The 8496-nt window shown below is 39.5% G+C and overlaps 1 pseudogene; it reads left to right on the top strand.

Annotated features, from left to right (window-relative positions):
- The first annotated feature begins 3076 nt into the window (after window positions 1–3076).
- On the top strand, window positions 3077–5384 carry LOC125364498 (annotated as a pseudogene).
- The last annotated feature ends 3112 nt before the right edge of the window (window positions 5385–8496 follow it).

The raw sequence follows: 8496 nt of genomic DNA, 5'->3' as shown, positions 1-8496 counted from the left end.
GTTAAGATAGGATATGGAACAGAATAATTTCAAGCCTTTGAAATCACTAGTTTACAAGTGGATTTTTAATCAGTCTCATTTAGCAAATTGTGAATTCTCTATCTCTATATTTATACATATACATATATGCATATAGATACACACATGCACACACACATATATATTTATACATACACATATATGTGTTTTGGTGGTACTGGTGTTGAACTCCGTGTCTTGTACTTGCTAGGCAAGTACTCTATCACTTGAGCCATTCCCTATAGCCGTTTTTGCTCTGGTTCATTTTGAGGTAGAGTCTCATATCTGCCCAGGCTGGCAATCTTCCAATCTCTACTTCCCTGGTAGCTAAGATTACAAGTGTGAGCTACCATGCTTGGCCTGAACTCTTTGACTTTTCTAAACAAGGAAGCTGGATCCATTTATTTCACATAGTCGGAAGCCAATTCCTTGCTCAGGTGGCGTATTGACTGAGCTGTAGTGCATTTGACAGGAGATCCCACACGAGGATGTGTTCTGCCTAATACTCGAAGAGATCCATATTTCTATCACTACTACTGTGTATTTTCAGAAGATGCCCTTTGCAGTTTATCCATAAAATCTTAGGTATGTGTACCACAATGATAGTATTTTCTGACCAATCTAGTGCCTATTTAAGATGTTAGTTTCTTTGTAACTCTTAGAAGACTTAGTTCCAGATTAACCAGACTGCTCACCTCTCAACTTCAGAAGTGAGGAGGCTAGCCTCACAGCGTGGGTCAGGAAGCCTTTGGGCATTGATTCCACGTAGCCCTTTGGATTTGGAATGCTGTTCAGAGCAGGTAACTATGGGCCTCTTCAGCTTTAAAAACTGAATGAATGAGCGTGTATCACTGAAAATTTAATTACTTGGCAATTGTTGAGTAAAATCATACTTAGAAAAATAAACTGTCTTTAGAGCTAATTTTCCTATTTCTAAATTAAAGAAAAATATTGTCTAGATAGTAACACAGCATAATATTCACTTCATTAAGCTACCTATTTATTGACTTTCCCAAGAGACTTCTTTTCACTTTCCTGTAATGTGTTATAACATTGCTATTATGGGGCTTTATTATTTCTTATTTTCCACATGCATTGCACTGATAATTGGAAAAAGGAAAAATTTCAGCTACTGGAATGAATGACCTTTATATTTGGAAAACTAATTTGTTTCACATAAATATGGGAGCGCTTATCAAGTCACTTAGAACATACAGAATTAACGGCCAATTTAGGTTTTAATTAATATAGGAATTATTTCCTTCTTCAAAATATTCGTGCCACGTAGTTTTCATTTTTAGTTTTATTTAAGTCACTCGTTATCTTATTTTTGGCTCACCTCCTCTCCCAAATTTAATGTTTAAGGACTGGCCTTAAACTTCTGACCTTCCTGCCTCAGTCTCTTGAGTGCGAGGATTACAGGGTGATTTCCCGAGCTTTCAGCTATTGCCTTGAAGATGACAAGGAGAAAGCCTTGTCTGCTTACAGAGTACTGTAGTTTGCCTTCCAAGTAAGATATTTATTAGTGAACCTTCTCTTTTTCTGGGGTAAGCTGACAGGTTAGGCACTTTTCCTGCAACTGTGTGAATAGGAAATGGTAAAGGGTGGGCTCCATTCCAGAAAAGTAAATGAAGAAGAATGTAGGAAATCACAAAAGAGGTGACAGGACAACTAAAGAGCACACCGTGACAGAAAGGTAACACAGAGAAAAACAGGAAACCATCCTTCAGATCAAATCACAACTCTGGGCAGAGGGAGGAGTGTGGCTAACCCAAACCACAGCCACAGGTAAGCAGGCAACAACAGACCAGTAGCTGTGGCCATCAGAGAAGCACACTGTCACAAATGACCATCAGAAACATACCTATTTGTAAATTTTAGAATGTCAGGATTTATTGCATAACAATAAACTCACAAGTTCCATCCATTTTGTTGGCTTTAGTTTGATGACTACTACTGATTTCACTTAATAACTGAGTCACTGGCAATTACATTAAAAAAATTCTAATATTCATTGCTACCATTAACTTTAAGATCATGTATTGTACTTCACAATGATACATATATATTAGTGAATAGCTAAGAAGATGCCAATTTGGCTGTAGGGTTCAAAGGGGCTTGATTGAAGGCAAGAGTAGAGAGGGTTGATATATATATATATATATATATATGTGTGTGTGTGTGTGTGTGTGTGTATGTGTGTGTAAGGAGTCACTGCAGGTAGCATTAGCAAAAGCATTAGAATAACAAACTCAGCCACAGACCTGTGTATAAAAGTATAGAGCTAATTGAAGATGTAATGGTGATTTTAGGCGCTGAGTTAGGTCCAGGGTTACTAGGTCTAAAGGAAGAGCAATTTGGGTGCCATCTCAAGCATCTCTTACTGAGCCTGAGCCCTGGGGGTGCTGGGAGTTTGTTGCTGGTTGACACATGGATTAGATGGTCTGATGACGGGTTGGTATTGGGCACCCAACCTTTTAATGGGATCAGGTGAAGGAAGGCTTGCAATATTTCACAGTCTGGTGTGTTCAATAAACTCACAGACTTGTTTTTTTCTGGTACAGGTTTGATACATTAATGTGTCCCTGTGTTCCTGATTTAATTTGATAACTTGATAACTTGATAAAAGTAAGATCGTATTATTATTTTACTATTATATTTGTGCCAATCCTGGGGCTTGAACTCAGAGCCTGGGCACTATCTCTGAGCCTTTTTTGCTCTACAACTGGAATCACGGCTCTACATATGGTGTGTGTGTGTGTGTGTGTGTGTGCGCGCGCGCATGTGTGAGACTAATTGGAAATAAGAGTGGAGATAAGATTTTCCTTCCTTGGCTGGCTTTGAACTGTGGTTCTTACGTTTCAGTCTCCTGAGTAGCTAGCATTACAGATATGTTCCATTGCCAATCAGCTATTCTTATAGATACCTTATTTATTAATTTGTACCTCTGCATTTGTGCTGGATAGGTGGTGGTTGTTTATTTGCACAGGAAGATGTAGCATTGTTCTGTAGTCAAAATGGAGCACATTACTGTTTTATAAACTGGAGTCTGAATGATATGGCAGTACAGTATACAATATGGAGTGACAGAGCGGAGAACTGCCTGACTTGCACACTCACACTTCTTGTGAGGCTTAAGCTCAGTGGGTGTGACAGTGACTATTCCTACACAGCAGGCCAGTATTGGAGAAAAAAGCATTTGGCTGTTCTCTGTATCTCTGAGTGTTATAGTTAGATGCCATTCTTTGCTGCTTTAGAAGAACTCTAACTGCTAAGTTTAATGGAAAGGTGATGATGAGATTATCATAGCATATATTGACATTTGTATTAAAATTCTTGCTTCTTAAAAACTAACAAAGCAATGAGCAAACATAACTCAAGGGGTGTGGTTTCTCATATTTTCTCTCTCTCTTTTTTTTTTTTTTTTTGCCAGTCCTGGGCCTTGGACTCAGGGCCTGAGCACTGTCCCTGGCTTCTTTTTGCTCAAGGCTAGCAGTCTGCCACCTGAGCCACAGCGCCACTTCTGGCCATTTTCTATATATGTGGTGCTGGGGAATCGAACCCAGGGCTACATGTATACGAGTTACGCACTCTTGCCACTAGGCTATATTCCCAGCCCATATTTTCTCTTTTAATTAACTAATGTTTATTATTCCCAAGTAGTTATACAAAGAGGTTTCAGTTCAACATGTCCGTTTGTAAGTACAATGCATCTTGATCAATGTACCCCCTTTCATCACTGTCTCTTAAGAAGGTCATCTCAGGTGGATTTTAGATTTCCTTGTTCAGGTAATTACGAGATGTGGCAGCATCTCTTTAAACTTACCACTCTTGTGATATCCATGGCTGAGTATAATATAGTACCTGTCCTGAAGAAACATGAATGATGAACATAGGTAGTGCATGCTAATGTAACGTGAGGAAGATTAGCTTGACTTATTTAAGAGCAAGCCTTTGACAACTTATGTGACTCTTACTTGAGCTGTGTGGCCAGATCTGCTCTGTGCTTCTGTCTCAGGCATGAACTCATGCTTCAGAAATATACAGCTTCTGAAGGAAACAACTTGATATTGTCAAAAGCTGACTCTGGCTTACAAATCTGTGGCTTCAAGGAATATATTTATTGCTAAGTTTTAATTTTTTCTTTATCAAATGGCTGGGATGGATGATACATAATTCTCAAGGACATTCAGAACATTGCATAAATAATATTGAGAATTCTTAGATGACCACCAGATACTTAACAAATGCTAACATTTTCCTTTTCCATCATGTTACTTTTAGGAAATTAATATAACTACAGAACATGTATTTAAAGTTTAAAAATACTGTTACTTCTAGAAAAGCTTAAAGGAAATAAATGCTTTAAGGGATATTCTGCTTCTCATCAAGAGCACTTATCTTATAGATAGCACTTGTAAATTCTCTTAACAATCTGAAGTTGAAAGCCCTTGTTTTTAGGCATTTTACCTCTAGTTCATGCCCTGGGAACTTACCCCACAATGCAACTGTGTTGGGAGATAGAGCTCTTTAGGAAGTGTTCAAGGCATGAATTCCATTATATAGGATGGACTGAGGGAGTTTAGTCCATCCTTTTATCCATCTACCTTCAGTGATATGGGGACTTAGCATTCAAAGTACCACTTTGAAATTGAAGAGCAGCCCATGCTAGACCCCTGACCTTGCCAGTGCCTGAATCTTGGACCTCCCAGCTTCCATAACTTTGAATAAATCAAATTTCTCATTTGTAAGTTATCTAGTCTATAGACTAGATAGTAGTCATAGTAGTCATAGTAGTACAGAAATTGGTACCAAAGAAATAAAGTGTTGCCATTAAAAACATCTAAAATTGGTTTTGCTGACACTGCTGCCGCTTGTGGTTAACAGCTGCCTATCATGATCACCCAACTGTGTTCTTAGACTTTGCTGATGGGCAAGCGCTTGGGCGGTGTCTCCTTCGAGCTGTTGGCTGACAAAGTTGCTGACAGCAGATAACTTCCATGCTCTGACCACTGGAGAGAAAGGATTTGGTTAGAAGGGTTCCTGCCTTCACAGAATTACCCCAGCATTTATGTGCCAGGGCGGTAACTTCACATGCTGCAGTGGCACTGGTGGCACTGGTGACAGAGAGAAGTTTGAGGATGAGAACTTGTCCTGAAGCAGACAGGTCCTGCCCCCTTGGCAAATGCTGGACCAAACACAAATGGTCCCCTGGGGTTTTTCATCTTCATTGTCAAGTTTGGTTGGATGGACGGCAAGCATGTGGTCTTTGGGAAGATTGAAGAGGGCATGCCATGCAGGGCCTTGGGTCTGGGAATGACAAGACCAGCCGGAAGGCCACCATTACCGCCTTTGGACAACTCTGACACATTCAACTTGGTTTCTGGTTACCACCAGTCCATTCTCTCCGTAGCTCCCTCCCACCCCATCTGCTTGCAATATCCTGCCATCTTTGTGCTCTCACTGCAGCTCTTTGAGTTCCATGGTTTCCTCACTCCCCTTCAAGTCTAGCTGGATTTCAGAGTTAAGTTAATGACTATGAATAAAAACTAAACAACAACAAAATATCTAAAATTGTGGAAGCAGCTTGAGGAATGGGTGATGGACAGAGAATGGAATAGTTTGGTAATGAATGGTAGAAAAGCCTACATTTTCATGAACAGAACATTAAGATGAAGAGCTATAGAGAAAGCCTCCGTCCTTTTAGTCATCCTCTAAGTGGTTGCGCCTAGCATGCTGCTAGAAATACGGTTAGGAAAGGCCAGGCTGATGAAGTCTTAGAGAGAAATAAAGAATTTCTATAATAAGGAAAGTCTATCCTTGTTGTCAAGTGGCAGATAGCTTGGCTGAATTATGCCTATGTCCTAGGACTTTTGTGGAAGGCATAAGTTAAAAGTGATGAAGGAGGATGTTTGGCAGAAGATATAGTTAAGCAAATCACTAGGGGCACTTTATGGCTTTTTAAAATTACTAACAATAAAATGTGGGAAGAGTAAAATGACTTAAAGATGGAATTTATAATTAAAAGGGAAGTGGCATATAAAGATTTGGAAAATCAACAGTCTGGCGATGTGAAGGAGAAAAGTGCATATTTGGGAGAGAACTTATTTTATCTTTGATAAGGAGATTCGTGCAGCTAAGAGGAAACCAGATGCTGTTGATCAAGAGTGGAGAATGACCCTTCAGACAAGGCAGAGATGTTGAAGGTACAAGACTCATCACCTGTCTAGGATCTATGCGTTCAGAGGGCTTTAAGGGTGGGGTCCAAAGCACCATGGGACCCTGGGGCTTGCTGTGTTCATGTCTCTGCTTCTTGAATTTCTGTGCATATTCCTCAGCTGGCTCCCGTTGGCTCAGGATACCCTTGAGCATAAGAAAGACAAACTTTGTCAGTGTCCCCATGGTGGTCAATCTGTAGGGTGTAAGAAGGAAAGAGGTAGGTATAGGGTTGGATTACCTCCACCTAGAGGCCTCACAATAGCAATACCTACTAAAGGCACTGGAGCCGTTATACTTGATAGGTTATAACTTTAGAGCCACAAGCAGGTAATGACACCCAAGGGCAGCTGCCAGCACCCGACTCCAATCCGTGAGAGCTGTGGTCTGGGCTCTGCTCACCAAAGCCATGGTGAGCATGGTGAGCTCTGGAGCTCTTGAGACTCAACACCCACCCCCAGGGTGACTAGAAAGTAGGAGTCAAAGATTATTCTCTAGCTTCATTTTGTTTTCCCTGTTGTGTTTTGGGCTTCTCTGACCTATAGTTTCTTCTTACTTGCTTCTCTCTTTGGGAATAGTCATGTTTCGCTTATGCCTGTCCCTTCATTGTGTTTAGGAAACACAGTTCAACTAAAAGTTTCATACTCAGACTCATTACTGACTTATAAATAATGACAACAGAATTTTGAGTCGAATAATGAAAAAATTAATTTCCCAGGACAAATAAGGAAGACAGGAACTCAAATGTGAAGCTGATGACCTGCCTCTGAGAGACATGTCTTGATTTAAGGGAATGCTCAGGATTGTGGTTCCAGTGTTAAGGATGCAGTACATAACCCAAGACCTGATGGCGACCTTAGTGTCTTCTTATCTCTCGGTTTGCTGGTGCTCCCATCCATGATGTTGTATGTCTTGTTCCATAGCAGTTTATTTCTTTCTGTGCTCAGAGAAAGAAAAGTGGGCAAGATAGTCTGATCTGGCTGAAAGAGTGTTACTTTTGAATTTTCCAGCACGAGTATGAGAAATTGAAAAAAAAATTCAGTTGGATTTTCTATGTAAGTGACATAGTGAACTGGCTAGGAACACAATCTGGCTACTTCCGAAAGTTTTCTTTTTGTTTGTAGTTCCCATTATGTTTTCCTATCCCTAACTAGTTCCTTCCTTCTCTAATTGCAAAGGAGCCCTGCAGTACCTGGGTGCTTCTTGGTGAAGTTAGACGGCACTTGAGTTATCTTTTCGGTGAGAGGTGTGTCCCTATCATCCTTGTGGCTCTTAAAAGCCCTCATTGTGGTTTTACACAGAGCATAAAATTAAAAGAAAGCATATACATATCTCCTGTCATCACTGCTGTAGTTATACCAAAATGGAGGCTGCCTAAGATACAACACTGTTTGAGATACAAGAAAAAATTCTGGAAAAGCCACCTCTTAGCACAGTCCTCAAGCTCCCAAGAATGGATGTTTGCTGTCACCAAGTAGCTTACTGCAGATGGCCATGGTGACATCATCATATGCTTCCCTGAACACTGAGCGAGAATGTTAGGTCATGCAGTGGCTCATGGGAAAATGATTCTCTAGCCTTTGCTGAATCTGGTTGTTCCTATTTCTGCTACAAGAACTCGAGTAATAGGTTTTATTCTTGGAAAGTAAATCCAAGAAGCATATTCATGGATGCAATACTAATTATTTCGAAAAGTAAGCTACCTGTCAAGTAATTTTATCCAGGAATTTTTTTTCTTAGTCTTCCTAATACCATGTGTTACAAAACAAGTCTAGTTATTTATGTGTACAACACTGTAGCATAATCATTGTGATCGACAGACTTGTGTAAGGACCATGAGGTGCTCCTTATTATCTTAAAAATTTAATAAAAATGAAAAAAAGATGTATTTAACTTTTTGTGTAATGATTGCCTAATTCACACATATATAGCTTGTTAAGAATGGGTAACTTTTATATATAAATTCTCATTTAATCTTGTCTTCTAAGTGAAGCAGAAAGTACTTACTGATAAATGTATTCTCTATGAAACAGTTGCCCAGGTTTTTTATTTATTTGAGTAATACTCCTCGGAGGGTTTGGGAACATCTAATTATCCTGGCTTAAAGGTGACATTCATGATACAATTAGGAGCATACTAACACAGCCTATAATAAACTAATAACAATAATCAAGTTTGGAAGATATTAGCTTGGCAAAGTGTTTTGCTAACTTTGCATTTTTGGAAGTTTCGATATTTCTTTTTCTTTTTTCTTTTTTTTTT

This window comes from Perognathus longimembris, chromosome 16 (genome assembly GCF_023159225.1).
Source record: "Perognathus longimembris pacificus isolate PPM17 chromosome 16, ASM2315922v1, whole genome shotgun sequence".
Lineage (NCBI taxonomy): Eukaryota > Metazoa > Chordata > Mammalia > Rodentia > Heteromyidae > Perognathus > Perognathus longimembris.
The sequence above is the reverse complement of the archived record's forward strand: the minus strand, read 5'-3'. Positions and strand labels throughout refer to the sequence as shown.